This window comes from Tiliqua scincoides, chromosome 11 (genome assembly GCF_035046505.1).
Source record: "Tiliqua scincoides isolate rTilSci1 chromosome 11, rTilSci1.hap2, whole genome shotgun sequence".
Taxonomy (NCBI): domain Eukaryota; kingdom Metazoa; phylum Chordata; class Lepidosauria; order Squamata; family Scincidae; genus Tiliqua; species Tiliqua scincoides.
In genome coordinates, this window is record NC_089831.1 from 19,781,791 (window position 1) to 19,798,626 (window position 16,836).

Genomic DNA, 16,836 nt, shown 5'->3' on the forward strand with positions numbered 1-16,836 from the left:
TGGCACAGATGTCATTTACAGATGCCAGAATGCTACTTTTCACCAGACGAGAAGAACCACCTGTCCACGGATCCCTCAAGATATCAACCATCCAATTCATCTTTCAGGAGCAGACCTGCTAAGGCTGTCTGGGTGGCTTGGACGCTTTCCACTGATCTAATTTGTTACAAGAATTTCAACCCATCAACACAGACGAATTAGCTTCCTCTGAGCACTTCTGAAAGGACACTCACCCAAGGTCCAGGGTCCTTGTTGCTGCCAAGAATGCTATAGGAAGAGTTGAGATAAGGATAGTGTTACTCGCTGTCTGTCTCCCTAAGCGGAGGGAAGTTCCAGGGGCAATGTGACCTGGGTTTAGTTTCCTTTGGATAAAGAAGCCCCGGAGACTTGTGACATCTCCATAATATTTGGTTTCTTTACAAGTATCCAAGAAGAGCACAAGTGGAGGCAAAGAGGCAAAGAGATCTTGTACCCCCATCAAACCCCCAGAGAGCAACCAAAGGTGCTTCAGCCAGCCGACAGCTCTTATTCTCTGCTTCCATGTATTTTTTTTTTTTAAAAGGGCACTGAAAAGCTCTCTCTCTTTCTCTCTCTCACACACATGCACACACACACACCCTTTCCCCCTATCGGAGTGTTACCATCTCCAAGATCTAATGGATATCTCAAAGACACTGGGGAGACGATCAGTGCAATCCTTTGCAGGTCTACTCAGAAATAACTTCCATTGCGTTCACTCAGGCTTACTCCCAGCGAAGTGTGTATAGGATTGAAGCCTTAATCCAACAATGTAGTAATTAGTGCAGAAGCACAAGCGCTGGGCTTGGCTTTAGTAACATGGCCACCGGCAGGCAGGCAAACCTGCTGCCCCCCCACTCAGGCAAACCGGAGTGGGCCAGTTACAAAGGCTGAAGCCCAGTGCAAGTAAACAAGATGAGCTAGCCTTAAAGATGTTATGGAGAAGTGAAGTTATCTAGGAATGTGTGTTGCGGTTAGCCAGGCCAGCTCAGAGCTGTTAGTGTACGGTATTATGACACATGTTTAAGAATGAATAAAGCTAGCAAAAGGCGGGGCGAAACACAGACGAAGAACTCAGATCTGTTCCAGCCTCAGCCTCTCTGCACCTCTGAAATCTGTCTCCCGGCTCGTTCATTTTGCTTTGCTCCTCGCTGCTCAGATTCCTTGCTATTTCAGTTCCTACTAACCCTTCAGTGCATCTGCTTTCTGTACTCCCAGCAAGCCACAAGGCCCCAAAAGCCTTAGCTGTTTCCCAAAGCATCATCTTGCGCTGCTACAAACAATCAAGAGACAATATCCTTACCATGTGCAGAACCAGTGGCCATCTTGGACTGTGCTGTACCAGCATTCCAACTAACAAAGAAATGGTTGACCAGCAGCCTTAACAATATATAAAAAATACATCAAAAGTGGGGACTTGCACTTGCCCATATATTTGCAGAGCCATTTTTATCGAGAAAAAGAGGCAAACAAGGTCTGCAACCATGCTCTCTCACATGGTTGCAATTTTGTTTGGACATTGTCTTAAAGGGCCTACTATTGTTGCATGGAAGGGAAAAAAAGTCACGGGTTTTTGCATTCACCTACAATAAGTATATTCAACTAATTTTAACTTCTTTTGATTTCTTCATTGTTTAGGATACAATGGGGATGTGATTGGAGTACGATAGCCATATATAATGGACAAGAGATTCCTTATGTACCTTTAAACATTGTCTAGGAGAAAGAATTTTGATGGGCGAAGCTTCTGAAACTAGGATGAGACAAGCTGCATTTCATAAAATAGCCCTGGGTCACACATCTATTTAAAAGGCCAGGAGTCCTGTATTCCATTATCCTGTCTCAGCAAGCAACATTATGTACTCGTGTCTCAGGGTCTTAGTTTTCTAGAGGAATAGATATGGGGAGGGGGGAATTAAAGAGTTTTAAAGAAGAGCTTCCGGTTGACAGCAGAGATTATCTCGTTTGCTAAAATCAATATTGATGACAGCACAAACCAAGAGCGTAGTCAGAGTTGATTTTATCAAGATAATAGATTAAGTACATCTGACAACCAGAGTTTGGTCAACAAAATGATTTTTGTCAGATTTTTCAGCCTGGCAAGCCGCATGATGTGCCACCATCACTCTTTAGGTTGGTCTGGGGTTCATTTCTGCAGGATTTTTCCCTTGTTCTGTTTACAGTCACATCTCCTAAACGGAATACTTAAATAAATTCACCTCTGCTGGATTCTATCCTGTAGACCATGGGTGCCCAAACCCCGGCCGTGGGGCCATTTGTGGCCCTCAAGGCCTATCAATGCGGCCCTCAGGGAGCCCCCGGTCTCCAATGAGCCTCTGGCCCTCCAGAGATTTGTTGGAGCCCACACTGGCCCGACGCAACTGCTCTCAGCGTGAGGGCAACCGTTTGACCTCTCGTGTGAGCTGTGGGATGAGGGCTCCCTCCACTGCTTACCGTTTCACGTCTGTGATGCAGTAGCGGCAGCAAAGGAAAGGCCAGCCTTGCTTTGTGCAAGGCCTTTTATAGGCCTTGAGCTATTTCAAGACCTTCATTCACTCATATAAGTTCATCTTGAATATATTCATTTTATGTAAACTTATGTAAATTTATTCAAATTTTAAATGTAAATTAATTCTTTTTTCCCGGCCCCCGACACAGTGTCAGAGAGATGATGTGGCCCTCCTGCCAAAAACTTTGGACACCCCTGCTGTAGACCAAGGGTTCTCAAACTGTGTATTGCAATGCCCTGGGGCACTATGACGCACTCTGTGGCGTGTCGTAGGTTGCCAGCTGGTCGGCAATGAGACCATGTAGGATTCTACAAACCATGTGTGTAGTTTTCGCACACTGGGATAGGCCCTCCCCCTTGCATGCCCAGAGCCTCCTACCTCCATTTGTAGTGTCCATTTGTTTCTGGGTTCCCGGGAGCAGTGTTTGCAGTGCACAGGGGCATTGTGGAACACCAAAGATTGGGAAGCACTGCTGTCGTCTGAGGCTTTATTTATTAAATTATTATGATATTTATATACTGCTTTTCTTAATAGTCTCAAGATTGTGCTTTACTGGTATGGGACTCAAAATGTCTGTGCCTGTGGTTTTCCCAGAAGGTATATTTCTGGAATTTTGCAAGACATTACAAAGGTCATTAAAAATAATGACACTTTATTTTAATTTACACCACTATTTAAAATGTTGTGGGTTTTTTTTTTAAATGAAACAATTGCGTAAATCTACAAAAGCACAACTTTTTTAAAAAAAGTTTTTAAAAATTTGACTATGTGTTCAAAAACTTATAATGCTTTTTAAAAAAAAAATGTCTTATTCTGATTTCACAAGCATCTTTCCGTAAAGCCTGTTTGGGGGGAAACCTTTACCCCATCCGACAAGGTGGGAAGGTGAAGGTACTAGGTGGAAGTTGTTAGTGCAGCCATTAGAGTCGCTTCTCCCGCTCAACATCCCAGCGTGCTTTGGTGAAGAGGTACAAGTAGGGGGAAGGTGGCCATGCAGTAAAGAAGCAAGCATGAGTGATCATGGGGTGTTAAGGAGTACATGGGGGTACCTTATGGCACCAGAGTCCAATACAGGACTGCTGGGCACAGTAGAACTAAGGTTTGATTTTTAAACAAGCAAACAAACAAACAAAAAAATTGGGGGGTGGGGTTGTAGAGCCTTGGTTTCAGGTCTTAGTTTGAGTGCAGTTTGCTAGATGGAAAAGAGGTGAATTCTCCATGGTAGCCTGCACTGAATTGGAGGAGGAGAGTTAAGTCTGTTGAACCCATTACAGAATTTGTGAAGTTCAATAAAGATGTGGCCCAAAATGAATTCAAATCACCTTGTTGTATCCCCTGGGGGCTGGGGATTAGAATAGGCCCTCAGTTTGGCTGTACTTGTCGTAAGAGGCGACTAAACAGCCACCGGGTAGATGGGACTCGTCAGCCTGGGAAGGCAGCTCATCTGAGAGAAGGAAAACTCCGATCCCAAACCTCCACTGCCTTGTGGCTACATCCAGTTATGGAAGAGGCTCCAGGAGTCAACCTCGAGGCAAAATCTGGAGCCGGAGTCCCTGAGGCAGTTCGTGGCTGAACACAGTCATGTTCTGGCAACTCCTGTGACGCCGCTGGAACCAACCGTATTGGCCTCTGCCTTTCCATTGGACCATTTCAGCGACGTGGAGAGGGGGGATCTGCTGCATGGGAAACAGCCTATCCTCCATACCTACTTTACCCAGGCTTCACGCACTGGAGAGGACACTCTGTTCCAGAACCACCATTCAGAGCGTGACACCATAGTCTTCTGCGACTGAAGGATGCCAACAAGATTACTGGGAGAAAGCTCGTTCCACAGGAACACACATGCTAGGGGGATTCTATTTTATACTTTTGTTTTAAGCATTAGTATTCTGAAGGCATGTGTGTAATCCTTGTCCAGCATTCCCAATTCACAATTCCTGCCACAATTCAAACAAACAGAGAGGAATCCAAGGGATATCAAAACATTGAAAAAATAACAGGGCAGAGCTGAACGAATCAGCTCATCTCTAATGACAGCAACAAACCTTTTTTTTTTTTGTGGGCATAAGATTGTCAAAGGCACTGTGCAGAAACCTTGATTGCAACTCACTCAGAAGTACAGAGCTGGTAAATAACCTCAAGGCGGAATCAGCTACATTCAGAAGAACATAAGAAGAGCCCTGCTGGATCAGGCCAAAGGCCATCTGGTTCAGTAGCCTGCTACCCATAGTAGCCTCCTGCTGGCACTGAGAAGCCAACAAGCCTGGGAAAAGGGCACACTTCTTTCCTCCCATTGCTCCCCTGCAAATATAGCTATTTTCAAATTGGACTAGAGACAGAAGGAGTGCATAGGTAAGACACTTTTCTTGGTGGTGAAGGTGACATGGTCGAGTCCTTAGCACCTATGAAATATAAACAATTTCTTTTTTTTCCTTTTTCACTTACAAGCATGATTCACACCTTGCTTCTCCATGCATTCTGCTGAAACAGAGAAGCCTGCGTTGGCTTGGTCATGTCGTGAGAATGGATGATGGCCGGATCCCAAAGGATCTCCTGTATGGAGAACTCGAGCAAGGAAAGCGCCCTACAGGTAGACCACAGCTGCGATACAAGGACATCTGCAAGAGGGATCTGAAGGTCTTAGGAGTGGACCTCAACAAGTGGGAAACCCTGGCCTCTGAGTGGCCCGCTTGGAGGCAGGCTGTGCAGCATGGCCTTTCCCAGTTTGAAGAGACACTTGGCCAACAGTCTGAGGCTAAGAGGCAAAGAAGGAAGGCCCATAGCCAGGGAGACAGGCCAGGGACAGACTGCACCTACTCCCAGTGTGGAAGGGATTGTCACTCCCAAATTGGCCTTTTCAGCCACACTAGACGCTGTTCCAGAATCACCTTTCAGAGCGGATACCATAATCTTTCGAGAATGAAGGTTGCCAACCTGGAAGGGGAAAGAGAATGCACCCACAAGCTATTTCTTGTACATTGGTGTGCCTGCCTGCCACACCCCTGGAGTGTGTGTGGAGATGGAGGTGGAGAGCAGGGTCAGGTGACACCATCTTGCTTCCCTGTCATATGTTTAGTCAACAAATCTGGGGAAAATCTGTATAATGTTACTATCTCTGGTCAAACAGACTTGGTTCAATTTAGAATGGTTCAGGCAGTGGCATATCTAGAGGCCTCAGTGCCTGGGGCAATGGCATAGTGACTTCACGTGACATCAGCAATTCTGTGTGACTTCCTGGTGGAGGAGGAGAAACTGAGTGGCCACTCCATGATCTGGCTTGTGCCCCCCCTCCTTCTCCCATGGATGCTCCCCTTTGAAGGGGATCTGGGTGACCCCCATTCCTTCTGCCCAGTAGGATCCCACTTCAAGGGGCACTCAGAGCAGGTGTCCATACCTGCCACTCCTTAGATATGCCACTGCGTTCCAGAAAAACTTAAGTCAAGATTTGGCAAAATCAAACCCCTGACAACCCCCTCTAATACTCACTCACTCGCATGCATACACACCCACCCCTAGATTTATATCAATATAATTCTGGGGCACAGAGACTGAGGACTTTTATTCTAAAACTAAGAGTTCCCAGGTACAAAACATTCTGAAGACTTCTGAGGAGCCTCCGAAACAGGACTGCTAAACTTCATGATAAGAAACAGGCCAACTTCAAGTGGTTTCAAGTGAGGGAAGCAAAGAGTGTGGCATTAATAAGGAGCTGTTTCATCTTACATGATTTCTTTTAAATGTGCTTCTGTTTCACAGTCACAAAGTTTTTAAACAACTGAACTATCACAGCCTCTGATTCACCAAAGCATGTAAAGGACATATTCAAAAGACTGCCTCTGCTCCACAGTGTTGCCATTAATAATAAGTTATCATTAACTGAGCATCTTTGCTTCACTGCAAATGAAAGGCTGAGATATACGTCAGCCCTAAAGAGTCTTGTTAAAAATAGGACCTAGGCACCAGAGTGGTTTTTTTTGGTTTTTTTTTTAAGAGCATCTCTATGTGAAGCTGACTTCCACAGTCAGGCAATTCAGTCATTGAGGACAATTGCTGTCTGTCAGCAATTCTCCAGTGTTTCAGGTAAGGGACCTTCCCAATCTTGTTTGGAGATCCACTAATTGAAGTTGGGACCTTTGGAATACCAGGAATGTCCTCTACCACTCAACTACGGCTCCTCTCCCTGGGCAGCTGTGGATTTGAGGGATATAAACTTCAGCCAGACAGGCAATCTACATATGGTTATAGCTTGACAGGAACCTGCTAGAGAGGCTTTAGGATAGGGGGTCTCTAAACTTTTCAGCCAAAGGGCCGCATCAAATATCTGGCACAGTGTCGAGGGCTGGAAAAAAAAAATTAAATATAAAATTTAAATAAATACATTAGACATGGAACTTAGATGAATGAATGAATGGGCTCAAATGTCCAGGATTTCTCCAAGCACCAACATAGCCAAGGAAATAAAGCACACACAAGCACAACTCTGGTTCTGTTTGGTCAACTGGGCCAGAGGCTCTCAGGGGATCAGAGGCTGGCTGCGGGCTGAATAGAGGCTCCCCGCAGGCCACATCTGGCGGCCCCTGGGCCGGGGTTTGGAGACCCCTGATTTAGGAGGATTTCCTGCTATAGTCACGGGGTTGGACTAGATGACCTTATTGGTCCCTTCCAACTCTTTGATTCTATTGTTTTGGCTGGATGGTTTGGTCTTCAGTTTGCTAGTGTGTGCTTTGCTACATCTGAGTTCACACAGAGCTTTGGAAACAATTGTGAGTTTTGGATTACAACCCTGTAGGCTCATCGTGAATTTGAGTTTCTCTTGCCCATCGAATTTCGCCCAGGAGCGTCTGTGGACGAAAGACATTTTTGAGAAACCGACGCACATTTTGGACTGTGCCTTCCCACAGGTCACCGTGACACGACAACCCAGAGACCCCCTTTGGTGCCTGATTTTCTCGTTAAGTGAATGCATGCAATAAAAATGAAAATAATGGCGTTGCACCTACTGTGTAACCACCTGTCACTAAATTTATGAACAATTAAGGAAGTAAAAGTGCTTCCCAGGGAGTGATTTGCATGTGCTATAAAATGCTCATTTTGTTTGAAAATATAATGGGAAAAACAACTTTCTCATTTCTCCCCCTTCCTTTTATTTAATTTAGCCTTTGTAGTAATTAATCAGGTATGTTGGGGTTCTCCCCCCCCCACTCCTTATTTAAATTTATGATACCCTCAGTACATAACAGATAAACAATATTCCACAAAGGCCGCTTGCCTTCCAACAAACATGGGACTGACGGCTCAGAATGCCATGTTTATGAGCAGGTTCTGCAGTGGCCTCCAGTGCTTTGCAGATACAGCAAGGCCCTTCTGTTGTAAACCATGAGCCTCTAGCACTTTAGTTGAAAGATGAGCTTCATTACCAGCACAAGGACTCCTTTGTAGCTCTTTGCTCCATTCAGACAAGAGGAGGGGCTAAATCTCAGCAATACCCAACACATGCTTTGCATGGTAAAGAGCTCAGGTGCAATTAACTAGTAGGATTCACAAGGGCTTGCTACTGAGAGCTGTTGTTTAACAGTGTACAGTGGGCCCTCCTTATCCATGGCTTCAGCACCTGCGGACGCCAAGCCAGCAGCTAACAGAACTCCTGGATGTGACTGGAAGTCACCAGATGGGACCAGAAGAAGTTTCTGAGAAGATGGAGAGGTCACACATGGCCTCCAGTAAGTTATTGTGGCTCTGTGCTCCCCCCCCCCACCCGCATGGATTTAATTATCTGCGGATTTTGGTATTCCCAGGGGTTCCTGGGACAGATCGCCCATGGATATCTCTTCAGAACAGAGATATCTCCACAGAACACTGGATATTAGGGGTGGATAGATCCCCCCCCCAACTTGTCACCACTGCTACTGATTTGTTTTTTGTTTCCTTCAAAGTTGCTTGAATGATATTGGGCAGTAAATGTCACATTTGGCCCTATCTGAAATCTGGCATGGAATGTGGATCCTCACTTTCCTATTTAAAAGTCCGGGGGGGGGGGAGAGAGGGGGGGCATTTCTCTTCTCTGAATCTGTAGAGAGTCAGCCTACCTTTGCTTTCTTTGCTTTACACTGGCTGGATCCAGTGTAACAGCAGCAAGAGAAGTGCTTACAAATCCATGGGTGACAGGCAGGGCTGGCCCATCCATGAAACTAAGTGAGGCAGTCTATTTGCTGGGGACACGTACCATCTGCTTTCATCACTCATTCCATGGAATTGAATGCAAAAGGGAATGAATATGAAGCATGAGAGTGCAAAGACACTCTAGCCCACCACTCTCCTCTCTTCCTCTGTTCCCATCTTCCTTTTCAAGTTGAGAGTGTAGGAGGAGAGCCTGCTGGTTGTGAATGGCACTCTGACAGGTAGAGGGAACAGCCTTTGATATGACAGGAATAGTTGGAAGCCTTCAGCTGGCCAGGTAACAGGTAGTAGAGGCATTCCTCTGTCTCCTTCATTCCTCCTTTTGTGATATCCAAGAGGGTGGCACCCAAATTTCCCAAGATTTGAGCAGCACCATCTTGAATCTCACAACATCTTGTGAGGTTTGAGTGCCATATGAGATCCAAGATGGTGGCACCTGTCGGAGCGAGGAAGAAGATGCTTCACAGGCTTCACCCAGGTAAGTTTGGGAACCACTACAACATGTTATTCATGTAACACAGACTTGATTCTTTACTAGCCAATGAAAACACCGGTAGTTAAGCCACAAACGGCACAATTTACATATGGGCCTCACAAGTTAGCCTTACAGGTTCTTACTCTTAGGTAAATACACACAGCATTGGCCTGCTTGGTTTCTTAAGTCAAGTGACAGCTGTGCTTAAAGATTCTTTTTTTTTCATTCTCCATTATACTTGCTTGTCTTTTTTGGCTGTCCATATTAATTAACTTCCCCACTCCTGGAGGCATTTGTAAATTTTACTTATCTATCTGGGCATTTGTGTGGCCACTGCAGAAAATAGAATGCTGGACAAGACCCAGCTTGGTCTGACCAGATAAGGAGATTCTTGCTTTCTTCAGCGATGTGTCCCCATTATTCCTTGCTTTGCCTTTCTGGCAGTAAATGTGAGTTGGGATTCAGAATCAATCTTGTCTGTGGCCTCTTTTGCCATCCAAGGAGGCAATTTTCTGAAGATTTTTCCTTTGAAAGGTCCCCATGTTGCTTCCCTGGGCTTCTTTTTAACTGTGCCAACTTTAATTGATTTTGGCTGTTTATCTTTTATACCTCTCTCTCCACCCTACCCTACTCCATGTGTTCTGCGGCAGCCAAAGCGCAGTTTAATAAGACATTTTTGAATTTAGCTAAACCCATTTCCCTCCTGCTACCATCTGCAGAGACATCTACAGAGAAGCAGATTTTAAAACATTTTTTAAAAGCAAGTGACATTGTTTATTTCCATGTTGGTATCCTTCAGAGTCGGAAGACTATGGTGTTGCGCTCTGAATGGTGGTTCTGGAACAGAGTGTCCTCTCCAGTGTGCGAAGCCTGGGTAAAGTAGGTATGGAGGATAGGCTGTTACCCATGCAGCAAATCTCCCCTCTCCATGTCACTGAAATGGTCCAATGGAAAGGCAGAAGCCAATACGGTTGGTTCCAGCGGCGTCGCAGGAGTTACCAGAACGTGACTGTGTTCAGCCACGAACTGCCTCAGGGACTCCGGCTCTGGATTTTGCCTGGAGGTTGACTCCTGAAGCCTTTTCCATAACTGGATGTAGCCACAAGGCAGTGGAGGTTTGGGATCAGAGTTTTCCTTTTCTCAGATGAGCTGCCTTCCCAGGCTGACGAGTCCCATCTACCCGGTGGCTGTTTAGTCACCTCTTACAACAAGTACAGCCAAACTGAGGGCCTATTCTTATCCCCCAGCCCACAGGGGAGATTTGTGTATATCCCCATTGTGTATTTAGTATTTTGGTTACTGCCAAAGAAAGTCACTTTTCTCTTTTTGCTAGTGCAAACAATTATTTATTTCTTTTTGTTAAAAGACTTTTGGAATCCCCCCTCCCCAATTCCCTTCTCTCCATTCTCTGCTTTCTTTTCTGGCTGCTACAAGATGAAGTCTGGTGAGGTGAAGAATTATTCTTTAGGCTAGGGATTCCCAGATGGTGAACTTTCAGAGCAAAAACTACCATTGAACTTTTCCCACTGTGAAAGGTGAAAGAGATGCAAGGGTGTTTCTCCAGAGGAACTTAGAGAAAAGGAGGTTGATAGGGTGAGCAAAGAATTGCATATTCATGCCTCTTCTTTAATGGAAGTGACTCCAGCCACATAGAAAGCAAAAACAATAGACAAAAAGGTGCAGCACTGTTCACCACTACATCTCTAGGCTGGAAAAAGCTTTACCTGTTGAATACCTGCTTTCATGCATCTTAAAGACAGGCAGCTATTAAAAAGTACATGGGACCATAGGAAGGAAGCACACTGAATCAGTCTACTCAACTGAATGCCTGCAGAGTCACCTCTCTACATGAATTCATTGACCCTGAATATGTTGTGAGAACCTAGCTTTAGCCTGGGCAACTATAATTCTTACAGACTCCGGTTTCTGACTTGACTTGTGACCTCAGGCTCCTGGTGGATGGAGCCTGGGTCCTGCTCAGGTGACTCAGCTCTGACAACTTGCAGGATTTTTGGAAGCACTGCTGAGACAATGGGCAAGATTTGCTTTGCCCATTAAATAATCAAGCTGTTAACTTCATCTCATTGTAAATCTCAGGTCATAGCCAGACACAAGAATTGCAGCCACCACTAATTTGTGACCAAATGATAAAAGCAGTGAAGAGTGTGATATACCAGCACAGCGCATGAAAGCCCGTTAAAAATACAAGAAACTGCAACCGAGCCAAAGAAGGCTTGATTTAACGGAGCTGCTTAATGGAGATGTGAACCAGCAACCTGAACAGTGGCTATATTTGCTGCCGTTTTGATAAAGACAAGAGCTTTGCTGCTAAAATCCCTGCAAGCACAACATGGATCAAATTGATGTGAATGCAAATTATTATTAACCAAGTCAGATAAAAATCATGGGTTTCAGCTTAAACTGGCATCAGGGCCAGCCTCATCTCTAGGCAACATAAGAGGCTGCCAGGCTTAGCAATTTGAAAGCTGGATAAATGTTTGCTGTGAAGAGTGTGTGGGGGATCCAGACAGGTGTGGCTATCTTCTCCTCCAACTGCTGCTCTCTTCCAGGCCAACAGTGCAATCCTGTACACACCTTATGCCAGCAGAGCTGCTGCAGTGCAAGTGTATGCTGTGATATGCGTGCCGTAAAGCACATTGTGATAGTTCAAAGGATAGTTGCAGCAACTGTTATCCTGCACATGCCCGATCTTGTCTGATCTCAGAAGCTAAGCAGGGTCAGGCCTGGTTAGTACTTGGATGGGAGACCGCCTGGGAATACCGGGTGCTGTAGGCTTATACCATAGTCTTTCAAGACTGAAGGTTGCCAACCATCTCCCTATACTGAACACTATCTCCCGATCTTGTCTGATCTCAGAAGCTAAGCAGGGTCAGGCCTGGTTAGTACTTGGATGGGAGACCGCCTGGGAATACCGGCTGCTGTTGGCTTATACCATAGTCTTTCGAGACTGAAGGTTGCCAACCAGTTGCACTGGTGGGAAGGCCTGCGCTGTCCTTCCGGCACCAGTGCAGGTCTCATTGTATGCAGGAGCAGGTAAGCTCTGCACTGGGCAGTAGAGGGGGGAAGGCATCATGGGATGGGGATGGTGGAGAGGGGACACAGTGCACAGATTGGGCCTGGGAGGGGTGCAGGATCAGCAGCAATGGCACCCAACATACCCTGTTCCCCTTCCTGGACAGGATCTGCCAATATAGTTCCACTTGGAATTGTGCCAGCGATTTAGCAGGTGCAGATCTGAATAGACCCACTGTTGTGGCTGGGGCTTCCCCCGGGGCAAGGGAACAACTGCCCCTTACTTCAGGAGACTTCCAGCCTGCTAAATTCCCCCTGAAGGATGCAGGGCAAGACACACCAGTGCCACTGCATTGGTACTGGGGAATTTTTGTTAGGATTGGACTGCAGGATTCTATTTTTAATTCTTGACCTTGGTAAAATTGCTGGTTTTACTTTTGCCTTTTTGGAATGCCTTGTTAACATTTTGTTAGTTAGCATGTGATGCTAGAGCAGTGGTTCCCAAACTTTTTGGCACCAGGACCCACTTTTTAAAGTCAACACTCTATTGGGACCCACCTAGGTTGACCAGACTTTTAAAAAAGTTTCCAGAAAGAAATAATATTTTTATTTATTTAAAAGTAATAATAACCAGTAAAAAGGCCCTCAGACTTTATCTCTCTATATTTTCACATGCTTGCAAACTGCAGAAGCTCAGGTCCTTGCAGGGTCATTAGCAGCAGGAACTGATTTTTAACAGCTTCAGGGTTTGAGGCAATTATTTATCAGGTTTCCATTACCCTTTGGCAACCCACCAAAAATCAACTTGTGACCCACAGTTTGGGAACCACCGGGCTATAGTCATCATTATCTAGGGTTCAGCTCCCTCCACAGTTTCTAAAAATTACATCTCTTGTTGAGGAATGGATGCATTTTGTCTCTAAAGTGCACCTGCACAGAGTTGCAAGTTCATGAACATGAAGGGCCCCATGCAGTATTGTGTGTTGGCATCCTTCAGTCTCGGAAGACTATGGTGTCATGCTCTGAATGGTGGTTCTGGAACAGAGTGTCCTCTCCAGTGCGCGAAGCCTGGGTAAAGTAGGTATGGAGGATAGACTGTTACCCATGCAGCAAATCTCCCCTCTCCACATCGCTGAAATGGTCCAATGGAAAGGCAGAGGCCAATATGGTTGGTTCCAGCGGCGTCGCAGGAGTTGCCAGAACGTGACTGTGTTCAGCCATGAACTGCCTCAGGGACTCCGGCTCCGGATTTTGCCTCGAGGTTGACTCCTGAAGCCTTTTCCATAACTGGATGTAGCCACAAGGCAGTGGAGGTTTGGGATCAGAGTTTTCCTTCTCTCAGATGAGCTGCCTTCCCAGGCTGACGAGTCCCATCTACCCGGTGATAGTATACAGTCTTGACATTTCACATACATCAAATCTGCAGAGGTTAACTGAAATATGGAGTGCTTATTTAACAATAGCATTGTTCTAGTATATCAGTAACCCCTTCCAAAAGGGAAAAAAAATCCATTGGATTTTAAATTAATGGGCTACTGCAGAATAAATAAATATAGGGTACAGCGATTGCTGAAGAGCTCTTAAAAATGGGGAACAGAGAGGGAGCAAGGTCAGGTAGCTATCACTGGTGGGAGAGGACAGGTATGTCAACAGATGTGACCCTTTTTCCTTGAGATGTTGGAGGGTGGCAAAAGTAGTTAGCAGCTCTGTGTGTTAAATGAGTGTGTTGCCGATCCTCTTCTTCTCTTCTCCACACCAGAATTCAGCTTCTCACTTCATTGTTGCACTGCATGCCTTTTGTCTTGCTAAATCAACACCCCATGGCAGGCAAAAGGCCCACTTCCCTTCTAATTGACCCAATTGTGAAACTGCATCTCAGTTTGGAATCATTACAGAGTCACCAGAGTTGCTTTGTGCTACAGCCTCACCTTTATTGGGTCTGCAGAAGCTGTTGCTGTTTAATTTCTGCAGGGACTAAAAGTTGCGGTGGATGAGAAATGAAAGGCAGGGAAGGGGGCCAGGATAGAGGAAGAATCCCAAGTCTATTCTTCATATTTTAATACACACACACACAGTTTCCTATAATGAAGAGGATTAGGTTTTTTATATTTTAGTTATTTTAAATTAAATCCTAGGTTTCTTTCCAGCTCTCTCTCTCTCTCTCTCTCTCTCTCTCTCTCTCACACACACACACACACACACACACACACACCTAGAGCCATCAATTCTATCATGACAAAATAGCCTCTGGAAAAAAAAACCGGAACCAGCCACCCTGGCACCTGGCCACCCCAGCTCTTATAAACCGTTGTTAACTGCTGTAATGAACCAATCCAGGAGACATATTAATAATGACATGAAGAGACACATTTATTGTTGATTGTTGAGTCCTCGGCAGATTTATCGCAGGGTTTCTACCGAGGAAGGCCTGGCCCTGCCGTGGTGCAATTAAAAACAAATTGAATACAGGGACAAAGAATCAATAATCTAACCGGGCAACTTTTAAGTTTTGCAAAATACAAATATAAATTAAATGACATGAACACGGCGGCTAACAGGTCATTAATGCTGTGCTTGCTAGCCAATCAGAGCATAAAATGCATCCCATTAGGTTGATTAGCCTAAGCTGTCGCTAAGCACGGCCTCCACTAGTGGTGTTTCCATCAAAGGCTCCGGTACCTGCAAGAGTTGCGATGGTGACCTGCATTTTCCAGCTTGGAAAATTAACAGCGCAAGAGTCAAGCAGGCTTGGAGTGATCACTGTGACCTTCAGTTTCACCTGTTTCTAAGTCCAAAACCTATTTCTCAGGACCCATAATCTGGCCTTAATTGAAGCTGGTCTCCTATCTGGGTGACACAGCATGATTTAGCCTCATTCACACATACAGCCAGCAGTTGATTGCTGTACACTTGATTATTGGCAGTTGAATATGTGAACTGGTTCCTTTGAATAGCGTTGTTGAGCAGTGAAGTGGCTAAGTTTGCAGACGACACCAAACTTTTCCGAGTGGTAAAGACCAGAAGTGATTGTGAGGAGCTCCAGAAGGATCTCTCCAGACTGGCAGAATGGGCAGCAAAATGGCAGATGCGCTTCAATGTCAGTAAGTGTAAAGTCATGCACATTGGGGCAAAAAATCAAAACTTCACATATAGGCTGATGGGTTCTGAGCTGTCTGTGACAGATCAGGAGAGAGATCTTGGGGTGGTGGTGGACAGGTCGATGAAAGTGTCGACCCAATGTGCGGCGGCAGTGAAGAAGGCCAATTCTATGCTTGGGATCATTAGGAAGGGTATTGAGAACAAAACGGTTAGTATTATAATGCCGTTGTACAAATCGATGGTAAGGCCACACCTGGAGTATTGTGTCCAGTTCTGGTCGCCGCATCTCAAAAAAGACATAGTGGAAATGGAAAAGGTGCAAAAGAGAGCGACTAAGATGATTACGGGGCTGGGGCACCTTCCTTATGAGGAAAGGCTACGGCGTTTGGGCCTCTTCAGCCTAGAAAAGAGACGCTTGAGGGGGGACATGATTGAGACATACAAAATTATGCAGGGGATGGACAGAGTGGATAGGGAGATGCTCTTTACACTCTCACATAATACCAGAACCAGGGGACATCCACTAAAATTGAGTGTTGGGCGGGTTAGGACAGACAAAAGAAAATATTTCTTTACTCAGCGCGTGGTCGGTCTGTGGAACTCCTTGCCACAGGATGTGGTGCTGGCGTCTAGCCTAGACGCCTTTAAAAGGGGATTGGACGAGTTTCTGGAGGAAAAATCCATTATGGGGTACAAGCCATGATGTGTATGCGCAACCTCCTGATTTTAGGAATGGGTTAAGTCAGAATGCCAGATATAGGGGAGAGCACCAGGATGAGGTCTCTTGTTATCTGGTGTGCTCCCTGGGGCATTTGGTGGGCCGCTGTGAGATACAGGAAGCTGGACTAGATGGGCCTATGGCCTGATCCAGTGGGGCTGTTCTTATGTTCTTATGTTCTTATGTTGTTCTAAGGCAGTGATTTTCAACCTTTTTCATCTCAGGGCACACTGACACGGTACTAAAATTATCAAGGCACACCATCAGTTTTTTGGACAATTGACAAGGCACACCATGCTGTTGGTGGGGGGTTCACATCCCTCAATAATACTAATAAATAACCCTCTCCCAAACTAATAAGCCCTACTAATAAATAACCCTCTCCCAAACTCCCGTGGCACACCTGCAGACCATTCGCGGCACACCAGTGTGCCACGGCACAGTGATTGAAAATGGCTGTTCTAAGGTGAGAAGTCACATATACATCCTGCCTGTGATCTTACCTGTGGATGGCCCATTCATACATGAAGATCATTTCTTGGGATCAAGTAATGAACATGCATGCATGGACCACTCCTCATGTCTTTGCTAATGAATACTAAAATCCGGACTGTTTAGCATTGCAAGAATGACATGGCCAAAACCAAGAATATGTCGCTCTTTCTGTGGAGCTATTTAACAGAAAATGGGAGGGAGGAGATGCAATGGCATCACTCCACTCCAGTGCCAAGTTCTGCATATAACAGATAACCACAGTGACAGGGGAGAACCTCTTTAGAAGTCCAGCCTGGCCCTTAGCTGCAAGG

At 45.5% G+C, this 16,836-nt stretch overlaps 1 protein-coding gene and 1 pseudogene across 2 annotated transcripts in view; one reads left to right on the forward strand and one right to left on the reverse strand.

The window, feature by feature from the left end:
• Positions 1 to 16,836, reverse strand: part of OPCML (opioid binding protein/cell adhesion molecule like) — a 365,186-nt gene that overhangs the window by 143,341 nt on the left and 205,009 nt on the right. The window lies entirely within an intron of this gene.
• Positions 11,857 to 11,976, forward strand: LOC136662924 (5S ribosomal RNA; annotated as a pseudogene).